Source organism: Euprymna scolopes, chromosome 46 (genome assembly GCF_053919585.1).
Source record: "Euprymna scolopes isolate OS-2025 chromosome 46, ASM5391958v1, whole genome shotgun sequence".
NCBI lineage: Eukaryota > Metazoa > Mollusca > Cephalopoda > Sepiida > Sepiolidae > Euprymna > Euprymna scolopes.
The window spans coordinates 184334164-184353334 of NC_136527.1; the positions used below are offsets into that span (position 1 = coordinate 184334164).

The window sequence follows — 19171 nt, forward strand, 5'->3', positions numbered from 1 at the left end:
TATCGGCCAATCAGTCTTCTGCCAGTGACAAACAAGGTATGTTCTCAGGTCTTGCTAAGACGTATGCTAGGGACACTAAGTAATCAACCTCGAACAAGCAAATTTCAGAGCAGGTTACTCCACCATCGACAATATCCAGGCTGTCAGTCAACTGCAAGAGAAAGTCAATGAATACAAGATTCCACTATGCTTTGCTTTGTGGATTACGAAAAGGCTTTTCGACTCAATAGAGTTTGATCCACTGTTCACTGCCCTTGAGAACAAAGGAGTTTACTCTACATAATTCACCTTGCTGAAAGATCTGTACAATACCTCGACTCTAATTAAAAGCTACTTTAAAGCTCCATCATGACAGCAACAAGATCAAGATGGAGAGGGAAGCAAAACAAGCTTATATTTCGCCCAAATTCTTCACAACTTGTCTCCAGGATGCGATAATTAGTCGGCTGAAGTGGGATGGTAGGGGAGTCAACATCGATGGCGAACACTTGTAACATTTCATCTTCACTGATGGCACACTCTCCTCAGAAACTAAATGACATTTTAAACGACATCTCCTCTAAGAGCAAATCAGTTGGCTTCAACATGCACCTTGGTAAAACGAAGGTTATGTTAAACCGACACACTACAAGTCGCTAACAATTGTTGATGGAAAGACCATTGAGGAAGTTGAAAGCTACATCAATTTGAGCAAGCAAATTATGAAAGATGGAGATCTCTTTCCTGAGATAAAGAGAATGACAGCATTGGGGTGGGCAGCTTTTGGGAAAGTGGAGAATATCATGAGAAGCTGAAAAGCAAATATGTCAATAAAATGGAAGGTCTTCCATGTATCAAACCTGTGATGCTCTGTGGTAGTGAAACATGGGCTCTAAGAGCTCGCCCAAGTGAAATCTTGGCAGTGGCACAAAGGAAGAGGGAGAGGATAATGTTAGACATTACTCTAAAAGATAAAAATACAAACATCTGGATACACCAACAAACAAGAGTTATTGATATCAATACTACCATGAAAACATCCAACCACAAATGGACAGGGCACGTAGCCAGACAACATGACAACAGATGGTCCATCAGGACAACGGAATAAACACCTCGTGAACATAAGAGGTCAAAGGGAAGACCAAGAACAAGATGGAAGGACGACCTGATACAACACATAGGTCCCACATGGTAGTGGATAGCTCGGGACATAGATAGATCGCTAAAATCCGAGGAGGGGGTTCTCATTGAGTGATAAAACCCTTGTTGATATTGATTGATTTGAAGGGGTAACCTACCAATATTTTTTCTACATTAAGTTTCCGCTAATTGGTGATGGCCAATAAATGGGTGCTCCTTCTAAGTAAATTTTATGAACTAAATTGTTTCCAATTCAAATAGCAAACATAAATCTCTAGCGACATAATAATTAAGTGCAAATGAAACAAATAAAATGTAAAAACAATTAAGTATCGAAAAAAAAGTTTTCGTGCTTAGTTGTCAAAAATTTGACCAACATCGAACGAAATTATTACTAATGGTATACAGTTTTATATCATAACTTTTTTTTTTTACTAAAATTGGTATAATTTTTACAAAACTCTAAATTTGAGATTAAATAATATATTTCAAGAGAATTTCTTTTTAATCGGAGATTCATACTTTGGCGTTGTGCAGAGGGAGACAACTCTCATTTTCTACGAAATTCGTTCTTTTTTTTCATCTCATAATTTAGGACGCTCGATTTAACAATATTTTTTATTAAATCAAAACATTAAAAAAAGGAAGCTGCAACAATTTTTTTGGTATTATTATACAAACACCGTGACAGCGTTAGGGTTAGGGTTAGGGTTAGGGTTTAGGGTTAGAGTTAGGGTTAGGGTTAGGGTTAGGTTTAGGTTTAGGGTTAGGGTTAGGTTTAGGGTTAGGTTTAGGGTTAGGGGTTAGGGTTAGGGTCAATTCGCTGTCACGGTGTTTGTATAGTTTTTCCATTTTTTTTACATAACAAAGTTGATGACATAATTATTACAAAATGTAGTCTTATGTAAGCGAATCGTTTCTGTTTTCATATAATAATTTACGACGCTAAAACCAACATTTTCATTAGATTAAAACATTAAAAAAGAAGCTGCAGGAAGTTTTTTTTACATTTTTTTATTAATTAAAAAACAAATGTTATGGTAAGGGTTTTAAACGTTAGTCTTTTACCTTAAAAAATACAAATAATGAAACAAGAAAGAAACTTTTAAAGCTTTTTTTACGACTACAAATACAACCAATGAAACTCTTTAATAAAACAAGAAGGAAACTTTTAAAGCTGCGGCGACTTTTCTTTACTGTAACAAAGCTTATAATATTAATAAAACCAACATGTAGTTTTTAACGTTACAAAACATGAAAATGCGACGATAGTTGTAGAGCAATGGATTTTTAATTAAAAAAAATGCGATTTGTTAAAAACTAGATGTTGATGTTTTTTACAATATTACAAGCTTTGTTTAGTAAAAAAAAAAAAGCAGCAGCCTTTTTATCAGATTCTCATTATTTTATTAAAAAGTTTTGTATGAAAGAAATATAATTTCCTTTCGTAACATTTTCGCAATGTTAAAGACTTTAACATCACAGCTAAGACTAATGTTTAAAAACCCAAATGCACTGGGGGACCACCCGAAGACTTACCTTAAAGAAGTTGCTTATGGGGAGGTTGAAAATAAGAAAATATCTTTCCGAATAAACACCCCCAACCTCCCTATGTTAAGAATGGGTTTCATAATAAACACCCTTTGGAGGTTAGACAACCAGTGCACATTGATCAAAACCTTACCATAACATTTACTTTTATATATAAAAAAATGTCGTAAAAATGTAGAAAATGTTGATGCAGCTTCCTTTTTAACTATTTACATCTAATGAAAATATCGTTGGTTTTAGCATCGTTAATTATGTGAAAACAGAAACGATTCTCTTAATCGTCGCATAAACACTACATTTTGTATTATTAATGTTATCAACTTTGTTTACAATGTCTCTACAACGATCGTCGCCTTTTCATTTTTTGTAATGTTAAAAACTAGACGTTGTTGTTGTTGTTATTATTATTATTATTATTATTATTATTATTATTATTATTACTATAAGCTTTGTAACAGTAAAACAAAAAGTTACCGCAGCTTTAAACGTTTCACCATTTTTTATTAAAGAGTTTCATTCTTTGAATTTTTTAAGGTTCAAAACTAATTTAAAAAAAAAACCTTACCATAACATTTAATTTTTAATTTGAAAATAAAAGTTGCCGCAGGTTATTCTTAAAATGTTTTCACCCAATAAAAATATCGTTTGTTCATTGGTTTTCTCTTATTCGTCGTGTAAGACTATATTTTGTATTTTATTAATGTTATCAATTTTGTTACATTAAAAAAAATCGTCGCAGCTTTCTTTTTTTAATGTTTTCATTTAATAAAAATATCCTTGAATCGAGCGTCCTAAATTATGAGATGAAAAAATTGATGAATCTCTTAGTAAATGAGAGTCGTCTTCCTCTGCACAATGCCAAATTGTAAAACAGTGCCTATACTTTTTTTTTATTATTCACGTCTGTTATAAAGCATGACTGAAGCAATATTTTTTTATTTATTGGATTGCAATAAAAATAAACTTAATTTATTATTAAAGATTATTTTTTTAAGTTATTGAATGACAGTTTTTAAAATGAAAATGAAAACAAAACAAAGGAACTTACCTTTCATTCAAGGAATTCAATACAAAAAAAAAATCGGGATGAATTCGTTTTTTTTTTTCTTTTGTAAATTTTGTTTTTTTTATTGTTATGATTTTTTTAGTAAAGTGATACAACTTTTGTTTTGTGTGTCCGATTCATTAAGAAATAAAATATATGAAAATATAAAAGAATACAAATTGAAAGATGAAAAACACGATTTAAACGTGAAATTATTTATAGAGGAAAGCAATTTCTCAAGAACAAATAATTTAAGGTCATCGTATTACGGTGTAATCATTATTACGTTCCTCGTGTAACAATGTCCGTTCATTATTTAAGTGTGCCAAATTGTTTTCCTATCAAATTTAGATTATATTTGTGAACGTTTGGACTTCTTTTGTAAATTTCTTATTTTGTAATAAATTATAAATAAATAAAAAATATGAAGATATAAAAAAAATCAGCTTTACGTTTTTTTTTTTTTTTGATTAATCGAACGACGATTAGCATCAGCATAAGAACAATGTAATGTTGAAATCAAAGGGAGATAATTCTGAAAAGAGTTACACGAGGAACGAAATAATGATTACACCGTGTATTGATGACCTAAATTCATTGGTCTCTAACAGTTGATTTTATTTTTTAATAATTTCACGTTTAAATCGTTTTTTTTTATCTTTTAATTTTGATTCTTTTATATTTTCATATATTTTATTTCTTAATAAATTGGACACACAAAACAAAAGTTGTATCAATTTACTAAAGAAATCCTAACAAATTTTCTGTTTTGAACACAAAAGAACAAAGAATTCAACCCGATTTTTTTTCGTATTGAAATGAAAGGTAAGTTTTTAAATATTTTTGTTTACGTTTCTAATCCGATTTTGTTAATAACCTTAAATATTAAATTATGTTTATTCATTTCATTTATTTTTAAATCCTGGGATGAAAGATAAGTGTTTTTTTGGATTTGTATTACTCTACGCATAGATTCGAAAAAGTTGTCAAAAAACAAATATATAACGAATAAATGTTATCAAAGGCAAGATAAGTTACGTTTTTACCTTACTGGATATATTTTCTAGTGTTTTTTTAATTTAATTTAACATGTTTATTCAGCTAGAAAAACATAGTGTTTACCGATGTCTTGTAAAATTTAAAATGGTTCCCGACTCTCTCTTTCACACGGTAAGTTTGAGACAAGGAGTTAAAAAAAATTAATAAATATACAAAATACTGTTAAAACCCACCGATTATATGTCAGCCCGTGTCACGGTAACATATATTGAGCGAATTTCTAACAGTATTTTGTCTATTTTTTTTTTTTTAATTTTTAAGTCCTTTTCTCAAACGTACCGTCTGAAAGAGAGTCGGGCGCAATTTTAAATTTTCCAATACATCGGTAAACACTATGTTTTTCGAGCTGAATAAACATGTTACATTAAATAAAAACACGGTACTGGTCGCGATAAGAGTTCCCTGCCGAACACCCTAAAAAAACAATGACTTCTCGCCACGCATGCGCAAAGGCCATGTTTTAGTTGCCATAGTAACAAAACGATCATGAATTTTTATCGACTTTGTTTTACTGTTTATGAATATTGAAATAAAAGACATTACTACACATTTATTAATAATATCTCACTTTTAATCACTCTTATCGACTTTTTTTTTACTGTTTTACTGTTTGTGTCACTTTTATCGACTTTTTCTTTTTTTTAAATAGCATTTTCTTTTTTAAATGTGTTTTTAGTTTTGTGTGTTGAATGAAACTTTTTTTTTTCATTACAACAATAGTTATCGACCCCGGTTAGCTAATTCCGTAAAAGGACATGTTTTAGTTACTATGGCAACTAAAACATGTCCTTTGCGCATGCGTGGGGAGAAGTCATTGTTTTTTAGGGTGGTCGGCAGGGAACTCTTATCGTGACCAGTACCAAAAACACTAGAAAATTATCCATTTAGGTAGAAAAGTAACTTATTTTGCCTTTATTAACATTTATTTGTTATATATTTGTTTTTTGACAACGTTTTCGAATCTATGTGTACAGTAATAAAAAACTTTTTTTTTTTACATAGCGGTCACCACTTATAAAAGCCCGGAGGTCACTCAGGGATTAGGGATATTATTATTGCATGTACAGTAATCAATGAGATAGTGTTGTAGTAATCATTAGTATTGGAGATTTGATAGAGTGTCTTACTTAAGGGGGCGGTTTGTCAGGAATTTGTTTATGTTGGATTGGAAGACATCCAAGTTGTAGTCAGGTGGGAAACAGACGGTGGGTAGAAGAGTTTATTATGTTACATCTATTCTTAAAAAGAAAATACTTGTGTGATTTCTGAGACCCGTAAACACAATAATCTAATTCGAAGAAAACTGATCACATAAAAAATAATAAAATGAATAAACAAAACTAATTTTCTTGTATTTAATTGTTAAATGATTATTCACTTATGTTTCTGTTCTATTTTTAAAAATCTGATTTTTAAGTTAAATTCGAATTTTACGAGATGTTATTTTATTAAATTATTAGATGAAAGTACAGAATAGTTGCAAAACACTTTCCTCTCTCCATGTTAAGAATTGCTTTCTGAATAATAAGGTTATTATTTCAGCCTGGTAACATAAGTGCCTAAGTCCCTAATTTTTTTAACATAAAAAATCTTTTTTTCTGTCTACACTTAACTATTTTGTCGCTAGAGAATTTCGTTTTATTTTGTATGTTTTATCTCATATTTAAGATTTTTGAATGGGGATCACTTTCTTTTATAAAGTTTACATAAAATAATTAAATAGTTATTGGCCATCATTAATTATCAGTAGAAAAATCTATTTGTAAATCTTTTACAATGTAACCCAGCGTTGTTTACTCTCTTAATAAATAAATAAAATAAAATAAAAATTAAGTATTTTTGCTATCACGTTTCAACAATTAAAAAACAATATCGTTCAAAGACACGACAAATAATAATAAATATTTAAGATTTTAGTGCGTCAAGGGCAGACAACTGTATTTAATCGTGCACTTTTATAAACAAAGGCTGTTTTCAACTATTTTACATGCATAAATGAATAAAATATATTTATTAAGTGATACATAATACTCTTCTGACTGATAATATTAGCTTAAAATAGTTTTGTATAATACGCTGATTTAATTAATACATGAAAAGGAAAACTTGGGATCGCTAAGGTTGTAATGTCTGTGCTATGTATTTCGTTGGAGACGATAATTTGGTTAGAGGTGATACGATTTGCTAGGAGCAAAGTGTAGTATCTGTTCCGACAGATACTGCAAGCTATGACTAGCTATGACTAGCAAAGACCAGATGTGGGGGCAACCCCACATGCCTGACCTTTAACCAGCTCCCATTTCCCACCTCTCGGGAGCTGGTCCCCTTTTTCCCTTCCCCCTCCCTTCACTCCTCACATTAAAAATCGGCCTTGTGCCTAATTTGCTCGGTGGGGGAGCAAATAAATACCATCTGTTCCGGCAGATGTTGCACTTTGTGACCATTGCCCTTGTGGCAATTGGTTATTGTTACATGTAGGGGCAACCCTATATGTACCATCCCCTTCCCCTCCCTCCCCCTTCACCTCACATAAAGCCGACCTTGTGTCACATTTTGCTTACGTGGGGAAGCAAATAAATACCTACGATAGCCAATGAGGATTTTCCGAGGCGGTATTGAAAACTATTCCCAATACCCCGTGATGGCACTCAGTGCCAACCGCAATTTCTGGACACCTTTAAGGAGGTGTAAAATCAAAAATAAAAACAGACAATATTTAAATCCCATGCCTTACCTCCTTCTTCGGGAATACTAGGCTTTTTTTCGATGCTTTTCTTTTTCACGTGTAGATTTTTTTGTCTTTTTTTTTGGCATTTTATTTTTTTCGTTTTATGTCAATTTTTATTGTACCCTTTTTCATTTAATAACCCCCCCCATTTTTATCTTGTATATGTTTTTTTTTAATCTTCATTTTATGTTTTGGTAAATTTTCAAATTAGGTCCACCTCCACAGTTTTCTTTTATCATCATCATCATCATCATCATCATGGAGTCCGTAAGCCTTGACAATGATTAGTCGAGGCGTCGGTGCTTTATCCTTCGGTACAGGACTTTCCATTTGGCTCCTAACTTGCTTGAACAGTTTAGGTGTAGTATCTGTTGCGCATCAGATAAGTATTCTCTGAACCTCAAATGCTCATTTCCAGTGGAACCCACAATGACTGGCAAGCAGAGGAAGCTGCAGCTTCTAGCCGAAAGTAATCTCAGTGAGGTAGACAGTCGCCCTTTCATGTCTGCTACTACGCTTTTTCTTTCTGGATGAGCCTTTTAAGGAAAACTGCAGGGCAGCAGCAGGATTTGAAGTCAGTGTTCCCATCTCCTAGTCTTTTGCTGTAATAAGGCCCACAAGGCAGTGGTGTTTTATTTTGGGGTTGGTTCCCCTAGTCTTCGCCCAATCAAGGGCACCCACAAGACAGTGGGGTAGGGGGTGGTAGTCTGCAAGGCACCCTGTTACTGTGTGTGGCCAACGTGGAGGTACTGTAGGAGTCTTTATGATGTACTGCCAGGGAAGACTTATGCAGAGCTGCTCCCTTTTAACCATGAGGTTAGCTAGCGGTGTTAAAAGTATATAAATATTATAAAATATAACAGCGCGATGTTAGTTTGTGTAGGGATTGAGTTGTGTTTGACAAAAGTCCATTTCAATTGTTTTAATACACTTTGCAATAAACACATCAATAACCTATGTTTTACAATGTCGTCTATCATTTTCTCCCTCTCTCCCAAATTTTGTGTAAAATGTTTTTGACTCCTAATTGGGGTATGAAACGAATCCATTCGTCTCATACCCCCATTAGGAATCAAAAACATTTTACACACACCCTTTTTTGATATAATGGAAAAATCCTTTCGGATTCAATTTTGGTTTCACTTGAGAAAAGGAAAAAAAATAAATAAATAAAAATTAAAAAATAAATGAACAAAGAAAAATAAATCAATAAAATAATTTTCTGGTTTTGGGGGAATCTGTCTTTATTCTCATTGGTCAAAAAGAATTATTAATTTATTGGTATAATGTGTGCAAAAATAAGCAATTTTTTCTGACATTGAGTTTTATTTTTTGATAAATATAAAAATAATTACTTTTCAAATACCGGGGAATGCTGACGGAGTTACTTAGGCAATTTTTACAATTGCAGGAGTGCCCCTCCTTTAGGGTAGCCTACTGGATCCCCACTTTCCGGCCTTGTGCCACATTTTGCCGAGAACTACCCCCATCAGGAGTCAAACACATTTTACACACATTCTTTTTTTTGATATTGAGAAATCCTGGTTTCACTTGATAAAAGGACAAAAATAAATAAATAAATAAAAATAAATGAACAAAGAAAAATTAACAAATAAAATAATTGTTTTTTTTGTTTTTTTTTCTGGTGTTGGGGGAATTTGTCTTTATTCTCATTAGTCAAAAAAATTATTTTTTATACATATAACAAATAAACACTTTTCAAATATATATAAACATACAAATAGAATACTTTCCAAATACATATAAACATATGCACAAAAATTCACAAATATACACTTTTTTGTTTTGTTTTATCAAATGTTTGGAAAAAACGATACAAAAAATGACAAATAGGAAGTTTACAAAATGGTTTTAACAAGTGACATTTTTTTAACAAAAACTGGAAACATTATGTTAGGTATTAGTTGGTTAATTTGGTTAGTAAGGTAAAAATGGTCGCAATTTAACTTTTAATTTTTTGGTATGATTTTGACTGTTTATGCTTCTCCTTTTGTCTTTCTGAAAAGGGATTTATTAATAATTAGATTCCAAAAAGTTCGCTTATAAAATGTCTTAATTTTATTCTTTTTATAGGTTTAGTGAAAATGTCGGCTATATTATTTTAAGACGTCACATAAGTAAGAGTAATAGATTTTTTCCTTATTTCATCTCTTAAAAAATGATATCTGATATCAATATGCTTCGACCTTTGATGAATCATAGAATTTTATTCTGCTTCACAAATAGAAAGGGCAACAATTTGTTGCTTTTTAGTTTTCCAAGTGATCAGTCTTTGACAGTCTAAAACAATACCCTGCTATACTCTTTCTATCCTCAGAGTTAGCCCAATCTAAATCCGAAAATCCTTCTAAATTAAGAGAATATGTAGACGTTTTAAAATATTAAAAAAATATCTGCTGTTTAATATTTTAGATGATTACTTATGTAGATTAAATTAATCTAGAGTTTGTGTTCAATCCAATAAAATTGACAACAATAAACAAACATATTTAATAATAGAGAAACAATCCAATAATATTAACAAAAATAAAAAACACCAATAATATGTGAATGCAAATACTAAAATATTGAATTTCATGATTTTTTACAGATGTTCCTGATTAAACTTCGATAATTCAATTTTAATGGAGTATTATGTTGTTTAAACATTATCCTATGAAAAATTATTAATTTATTTGAACGAATACAGCGACATCTGTTGGAAGATTTATGTTACTGGACACTACAAGTATGTGTTTATTGTTTAAATAAATCAGAAGGAAATAATAACAAATTCACAAATCACACACATAAAAAAAAGCACAAATCACGAATCATATATTTTGCTGAAAAGTGGCTTTTAATATATTAACACTGGAGAAAAGCAACATTCTTGTAAAGTTTGTTGATACACTTGTTTCGACATATCATTATCCACAGTTTACGATTGAGTAAAACATGTATGAGTAAAACATATGAGTAATTCATATATGAGTAATTCATATATACAATAAAATTGAAATAAAGAAGATAAAAACAATGTCCCTGTAATGGGTGTATCGGTCTCACTGGAGAAAAGAAACATTCTTATTCTTCAATAAAATATTACTTTATTTGGAAGACTATAGCGACATCTGTTGGGAGATTTATTATAATTAACATTAATGCTATTTAACAAATTCTGTAAACATGACTTGAAGGTAATATAAACTTTTGGTGTTTAATATCCAAATAAACAAAAAGGTAATAAGAGATCGAATTAAAAATTACAGCTTCTAAAAAAGAATATTTTCTGCAGATCTGGAAATTCTCTCGTAGAAATTTAACACTTTATAAAGATAAAATACTAGGTAAATTTTTCCCTATCCTCAGCATGACCAAAGGAAATATAAAATTTTGAATAACCAGGGAAAAATGGTAATTTAAAATATTGCTGGTCTGAAAAGCATAATGTTACATATCAGAACTCACACACAAAAAAATCAAGTGATAATCTTGTTTTTTTTTATGTTAGTACTTATATATCAGACTTAAGTAAATATATCAGCATTTACACTGGATGAAAGCGACATTTTAAAGAGATATTCTGGTTTTTAATAATTAACGTTACTAACACATAACAAATTACGCTGAAGAAATGACACATTCTTGTGAAGTGTGTGGATATTCTTGTTTTGTAAAATCATCGTTAGTGAGACATATGAGAACTCACACTGGAGATAAACCATATTCTTGTGAAGTGTGTGAATATTCTTGTTCTCAAAAATCATCGTTAGTGAAACATGTAAGAACTCATACTGGTGAAAAGCCACATTCTTGTGAAGTCTGTGAATATTCACACACAAAGAAAATCAAGTGATAATCTTGTTTTTTTTATGTTAGTACTTATATATCAGACTTTTTTATGTCAGACTTAAATAAACATATCAGCATGTACACTGGATGAAAGCGACATTTTTAAGAGATATTCTGGGTTTTTAATAATTAACGTTACTAACACATAACAAACCACGCTGAAGAAATGACACATTCTTGTGAAGTTTGTGGATATTCTTGTTTTGTAAAATCATCGTTAGTAAGACATATGAGAACTCACACTGGAGATAAACCATATTCTTGTGAAGTGTGTGAATATTCTTGTTCTCAAAAATCATCGTTAGTGAAACATGTAAGAACTCATACTGGTGAAAAGCCACATTTTTGTGAAGTGTGTGAATATTCTTGTTCAGTAAAATCAAGGTTAGTGAGTCATATGAGAACTCACACTAAAGAAAAGCCATATTGTTGCGAAGTGTGTGGATTTTCTTGTTCTGAAAAATCATACTTAGTGAAACATATGAGAACTCACACCGGGGAAAAACCACATTCTTGTAAAATCTGTGGATATTCTTGTTCTAGAAAACAGTATTTATATAAACATATGAGAACGCACACTGGAGAAAAGCCACATGTTTGTAAAGTGTGTGGATATTCTTTTTCTGAAAAGTCACACGTAATAAGACATATGAAAACTCACACTGGGGAAAAGCCACATTCTTGTGAAGTTTGTGGATATTCCTGTTCTGAAAAATCAAGCTTAGTTAGACATATTAGAATTCACACTGGAGAAAAGCCACATTCTTGTGACGTCTGTGGATATTCTTTTTCTCAAAAATCAACATTAGTTTCACATATGAGCACTCATATTAGGAAAAAGCCACATTCTTCTTAAGTGCGTTGATATTATTGCATCAGAAATTAAAGTAAGTGAGTCATTCGAAAACTCATACTGAAAAACCTGGCCTCAAAATACTTTTCCTGGAAGTAAACCTTGAGAAAATATTCAAAATCGCATAGTATTCGCTGCCCAAATAAGATCCCCTTTCTATGGATAACCCACATAAGCTTTTACGAAGAATGTTGCATCTTCTCAAAGTCATATAACTTCAAGTAACAGCATGAAGCTGACTAATCCACCAGACAAGATGGATTCTTGTCCTGGAATCCAGTAAGACAAAGGACTCAAATGATAGATATTTTCTACAACAAATGAAAATGGTTGATTGGAGAGAGACAAATTATGTTCTCAATTTCTTTACTAACTCAGTGTTTGAGAAATAAAGAAGTTTAATGGAACATTCGAATATCTATGTATCTCATATAGACTTCAAGTGTTAACCCCCGATAGTGGGCTTTTCCTTTCTGAGAACTTTGACTGAAGTAAAAATAAAATCTAAGTGTAAAGCCACATGTGAAATGTGTGGATATTCTTGTTCTCAAAAGCCAACGTTAGCTTCACATATGACCACTCATATTAGGAAAAAATTCTTGTTACGTGTGTGGATATTGTTTTTATCAAAAATTAAAGTTAGTGAGACATTTGTAAATTCTTGAGAAGAATATGGATATTCTTTTTCTGAAAAATCACTGTTAATGAAAAATACACGAAATGAACACTAAAGAAAATTCATATTCAATATATGAACATTATTTTTTTATATGTGTATATTCTTGTTATTAATCAATTTAGTGATAGATATGAAAAACACAATTTATAAAATATTATAGTTTTATTCTGTCAATTTACATTTATTCGTATTAAAACGTCAATCTTTTACGACTATATGTTTAAATGTTTCAAAAATAACAATTGAAAAAGACATGCATATCAAGCATATTTGTACGACGAAAGAATAGAGTCTATGAAGCAAACCATGCATATCGGGACAGTATGTAAAAAGTTAAACAGATATAGAAATGTAAATAGTGCAGGATATGAAAGTCTACACTTACAAATCTCAATCACATTTGTTGTTGGCGTCATACTGGAAAATTCTGTTATATGAGCAACACAGCAAATGAAAAGGGAAAGAACTACACAAAACATCAATATGCACACAAGAACAGAATGCGGCCATTAGATAGTTATCGGAAATTGATGGCTTACAAGCAAATGGACAGTGCAGGTTTCGCCACACAGCGTTTAAGGCCTCGATCCCCTAATGTGTGGATGCCCAATCCTATTGTCAGGTAGTGTTTACACTGTCTGCCATAGCACAGTGACTATTTACTTTCATTAGACGATCTGTCAAGTGATGCAATTTTACAGCCGGCAAGCATAACAGTAATATTTATGATTAAAACTTATGAAAAGAAAAAAAAGAAAAAACAATCTGTCAAATATATCCGTTGAACAATTTAAACAATCTTATATGCCATACATTACGACTATGTAATCCCTACCTTGAAAATGCGTCTGTGAAACCTCAAAGAGAGTTGCAACCTTGGTTGAAGTGAGTGCCCCTAAAGATGGAGGTCTGAACAAACCTGACATAGTTATATGGAATAAGTCAAAGAGAGTTGCAACATTGGTTGAAGTGAGTGCCCCTAATGATAAGGTCGGAACAGAGCTAAAAGGGATAAAGACTAAATATCAAGGTCTCATGTATGATATGAAAAGAAACTGGCATCTTAGAGAGATATCAATAATACCAGTTATTATAGGTGCCACAGGCCTATGAGGAAGAAACTGAATTTTACTTAACTAATATTCCTGGTGAACTAAGTGCAAAAGAGATCCAGACAATTGCAATAAGGGGAACAACGAGGATACTTCAAAGAGCTCTCCGTTAGTTTCAATAAAAAGCTGGGCAATGCTCGCAGCTGGTCTGGCTGCCTCATACCCAGCATTACAATCTTCAAAGGAAGCAAATTTAATAAAAAAGGAAAAAGCCGTATTCTGAAGTATTTGAATATTCTGTTTCTTAAAAATCACTGTTGGCTAAACATATGAGAATGTCACTGGATAGTCTTGTTCTGAAAAATCAAATTTATTAAGGAATATTAGAATTCACACTGGCGAAAAACCAAGTAACAGCATGAAGCTGACTAATCCACCAGACAAGATGGATTCTTGTCCTGGAATCCAGTAAGACAAAGTGTTGCAAAAATAACAATTGAAAAAGACATGCATATCAAACATGTTTGTACGGCGATAGAATAGAGTCTATGCCTCATTGAAGCAGACCATGCATATCGGGGCAGTATTTAAAAAGCTAAACAGATATAGAAATGTAAATAAATGAAAGTCTACACTTACAAATCTCAATCACATTTGTTATTGGCGTCATACTGGAAAATTTTGTTATATGAGCAACAAAGCAAGAGAAAAGGAAAGAACTACACAAGAATCCATATGCACAAATAGAACACAATGAAGCCGTAAGACAGCTACCGGAAGAGCTTAATTCTGATGAGGAAAAACTGTTTGTAACAAATGAAAATGCAGGTCGTACAAATGCATTTTTAAAAATTGATGGCTTACAAGCAAATGGACAGTGCATGTTTCGCCACAAAGCGTTTAAGGCCTCGAGCCCCTAATGTGTGGATACCCAATTCTATTGTCAGATAGTGTTTACACTGTCTGCCACAGCACAGTGTCTATTTACTTTCATTAAACCATCTGTCAAGAGATACAACTTTACAGCCGGCAAACAAAAATAACATTTATGATTAAAACTTATCAAAAGAAAAAAAATAAATCCGTTGAACCATGTTCCAGATATATTCGAACTATTGTGCTCTAAGGGAATGTCAGAATCTTTAAAATGTCTCGGTTGGAATATATACGATGAGGCAGGTTGCCGCATCTAGAACACATAGAGCTGAATCTTACTACAATACAAATCTTACTACAATATAAATCTTACAACAATATAAATCTTACTACAATATAAAAGCTCTTCACTCAATTGTTTGCATACAACATCTATGAAATGTTTTTGTTGAAAATCAAACAGGATTAAAGGTGAATTGTTTTCATAGCAACAACCAGTTATTGCTTAACAAGATCATCACTGTGTAGATTTAAAAAGAACAAGCAGGATAGAAATACATGACTATTAGAATGTGATACAAACTTCATAGACCAAACGAGTAACATATTACGCTATTAAACAATACAGATGAACCTACTGTCTTACGCCCAAACAGTGTTGCACGTTGCTAATACTTCCAAACATTGTTGCACGTTGCTAATACTTCCAAACATTGTTGCACATTGCGACTACAGGACAGAATGAATCGAGAGAACACCTTGACTGAAATATTTCGATATTTTTTTTTTTTTTTAATTTTTTTTTACATTTTCACCCCAAACAAGGCACATTGCCACTCAGGTGTAGGGGGCTACTATCAGGCTCAGCAACTACTGGGGCACTATGTAGGGATTTGGGCAGCAAGATGTCGGTTCACGTTGCGCTTGAACTTCTGCATGTAAGTACAGTTAGGGAAGCAGGATCCTGGAATGGAATTCCAGTCTAGCGGTTCTGGGGAAGAAACTACTGGAGTAGAAAGATCTTTTACGTCTAGGGATCTCTACTGTATGGGGGTGGGATTTAGCTGCCTGTCGGGTTTGTCAAGGGTGTCTGCGTCGTGGGGGCACAAGTGTCTGCAATTCGTCAGAGCAGTCACCATTAAAATACTTGTAGAACAAGCAGAGAGATGCAACGTTTCGTCGATGGGACAGAGGATGAAGCTTAGATGCCAGTTCAGGGCCTATCAGTATTTTTGAACCTTGTCTAGGAGCGAGAGACAAGTGGTAGACGCACCAGCCCAGATGTGACAACAATACTCCATACATGGTCGAATGGTGGCCTTATAGAGGTACGCGATACTTTCAGGTGTCAGTAGTTTTCTAGCACGGTAGAGAGAGCCTACCTTTTTTGCAGCGGCCCAGGCAATGTTTTCAATATAATTGTTCCAGCTCATGTTTCTTAGAAAAATGTTACAAAATGAAATATAACAATTGAAATTTAGTTCAGAAAAATAAACAAAAGACATTGGAATGCAAGTTAATCAAAATATTATTCTTACAAATAGTTTGTAAAGTTAGAAAGAACAATACAGTTTACAATAAACAATGCGATGCGCCCTCGAATGCACAAACAATTCTCTCCCTCCCAAATTTCCCTATGCGGACGGAAACCAAAATTGATGATCTGAAAATCACCCCTTCACATGTCCACGATGTCATCAAAACACCTAGATATTTCCAACGTGTGTGGATCTCATTCCTGCTATACTAATTAAGAAATGATCAGATAAACTAGCCCCATACTTGCCAAACTATACAACAAATGTCTTCCTGAATCCTGATTCCCTACTAGATGGAAGATGGCCGCTGTAGTACCAGAGTACAAGAATTATTGCAAAAGGACCGATCCTCTCAATTATCGCCCTATAACTCTCCTCCTCCTCTCTTTCGCTAAAATCTTTGCGACATTAATCAATAAGCTCTAGTCCACTACCGGGCAAACGCTAATAATCTTATTGACAAACAGTACGGATTGATGAAATGTTCTACAGCAGTTATTTTAACAGTGCTCTCTGAACGTATATACCATGCACTGGATAAGGCAGGTGAAGTCAAGGGTGTAGCCCACAATATATCCAAGGCTAAGTTTGGCATGAAGAGCTACTAATGAAAATCAAATAATATGGTATAACTGGACGAATACTAAATATAAGTAGGTTTTTCTTATACAATATGACCATTCAGGTTGTCATTGATGGACATTCCAAGCAGCATAATCGTTGGACCACTGTTATTCTTGAGATTCATAAATGACCTCCACGATAATATTGAGTCCAAGGTGGTTATATTAGCTGATGATACAACGATCTATAACACGCATGAGGGAAGAACGGATGTACACAAATCCAAGATCATGGCTTTATCATTACAAAATGACCTCCAGACCAGAGTTGAATGGGGACGCAAATGAATGGTAAATTTTAACGGTAGTCAGACTAAGCTGCTCTCCTGTAACAATTACAAAAAACCCTCTCCAACCACAGATATCCATGACAAATAACACTACCTGAGAATTAATCCTTCAAACTCCTTGGTTTAACATTCACAGGAAATATAAACTGGAACAAATACATTGAGAACATTGCGAAACCTGCTGCAAGGAAAGTGGGCTCCCTCTATCTTGCTAGAAACTGCTTACATTTGAGAGTATTCTGTACCTCTGTTAGGCCACTATTCGCCCATGTATGAAGTATTGTTGCCACATCTGGGATGGTGCATCTACTACTATCCTTGGATAAAATCTACAATCTAATAAGTTCCACTTTGTCAACTAGGCTCCAGCCCCTGTCCCATCGCCGCAATGTTGCATCCCCTGTGCTTGTTTTACAAGTATTTTAATCGAATGTGCTCTGCTGAAGTCATTGCACTTGTATCCTTTCGACGTACACATCATTAGCGAACCCGCTTGACAACAAAATCACACCCCTTCACCGTTGAGGTACCTAAATGCCAGAAAGTTTTCTACTCAAATAGCTTCTTCCTAAGAACTGCTAGACTTTGGAATTCTCTTCATGTTTTCTGCTCCCCAAACTGTACTGATATGCAGAAGTTCAAATGTAACGTAAACCAATATGTTAATTTTTCTTGTGTATCATTCACTTAGTAGCCCCTTACGTCCAAGTGTTTTGTTTGGAATTCTCTTCATGTTGTCTGCTCCCCAAACTGTACTGATATGCAGAAGTTCAAATGTAACGTAAACCAATATGTTAATCTTATGTGCCATTCAATTAGTAGCCCCTTACGTCCAATTGCTTTGTTTGGGGTGAAGGTGCGTGAGAAAGTTCTCAACCTGCTGGAGGAGCTGTTTTGAGATCGAGAAACAGTTGTTAACTGTTGAGGTTGGTTGAAAGCTACAGAGAATTCTAAACATAATTGGATAAATGATCAAAACACGTGTTTTTACATTGAACAATGCCAATCGCTGATGTCTAGCATTTACAAACAAGCAGAAGGTTTATTACAACAAAATGATTTAAAAAATCTAAGCATTATTTGGATTGATTACAAAAACGCATATGATAATCTGCCTCACTCTTAGTATCTTTGAATAACTTGAAAATAAAGTAATCTTGCAAGTAATATAATTATTGTCATGAAAGCAATTGGACTCATGAAAAATATGAAAAAAATACCCATTTTTTAATAAGATAAGCTGTAGCAAAACTGTGGGAAGATAAACTCTATTATCTTTGACTTTACAGTTAAGAAATCTTAGTTATTGACACGATAACACATTGGATATTAACTCATCGAATAATCGGTTGCCATTTTATATTTTTAGTTGTTTGGTCTGTCGGAAACACTCTTATTAGTGTTTAGCGAAGAATTAAGTTTTTCCCATTTTTTTAATCTTCATATTTTCATAACTTCTTCTCAAGCAATTCAGAAAAAGTAAGTATAAAATATTAAATCAACCAAATTCAATATTGACATTAGTTAAATTAATTAGAATATGTTTATAACTGATTATGTTTACATTAACCTGGGAATATTTTTGTAAAAAATAGTCAACTCATTTTATCAAACATTTTTCTACATCACTATTTCTTCTACAATATTTGTATGTCTACAGTGTCAACTCTATTAAATGTTTCAAATGTTTTATGAAATTTAATTTCTTTATTTCTTCTACAATATTTGTCTGTCTACAGTGTCAACTCTATTAAATGTTTCAAATGTTTCATGAAATTAAATTTCTTTATTTCTTCTACAATATTTGTGTGTCTACAGTGTCAACTCTATTAAATGTTTCAAATGTTTCATGAAATTTAATTTCTTTATTTCTTCTACAATATTTGTATGTCTACAGTGT

The 19171-nt window shown here is 32.7% G+C and overlaps 1 pseudogene; it reads left to right on the top strand.

Annotated features, from left to right (window-relative positions):
• Window positions 1–7359: 7359 nt before the first annotated feature.
• On the top strand, window positions 7360–7463 carry LOC145271998 (U4 spliceosomal RNA; annotated as a pseudogene).
• The last annotated feature ends 11708 nt before the right edge of the window (window positions 7464–19171 follow it).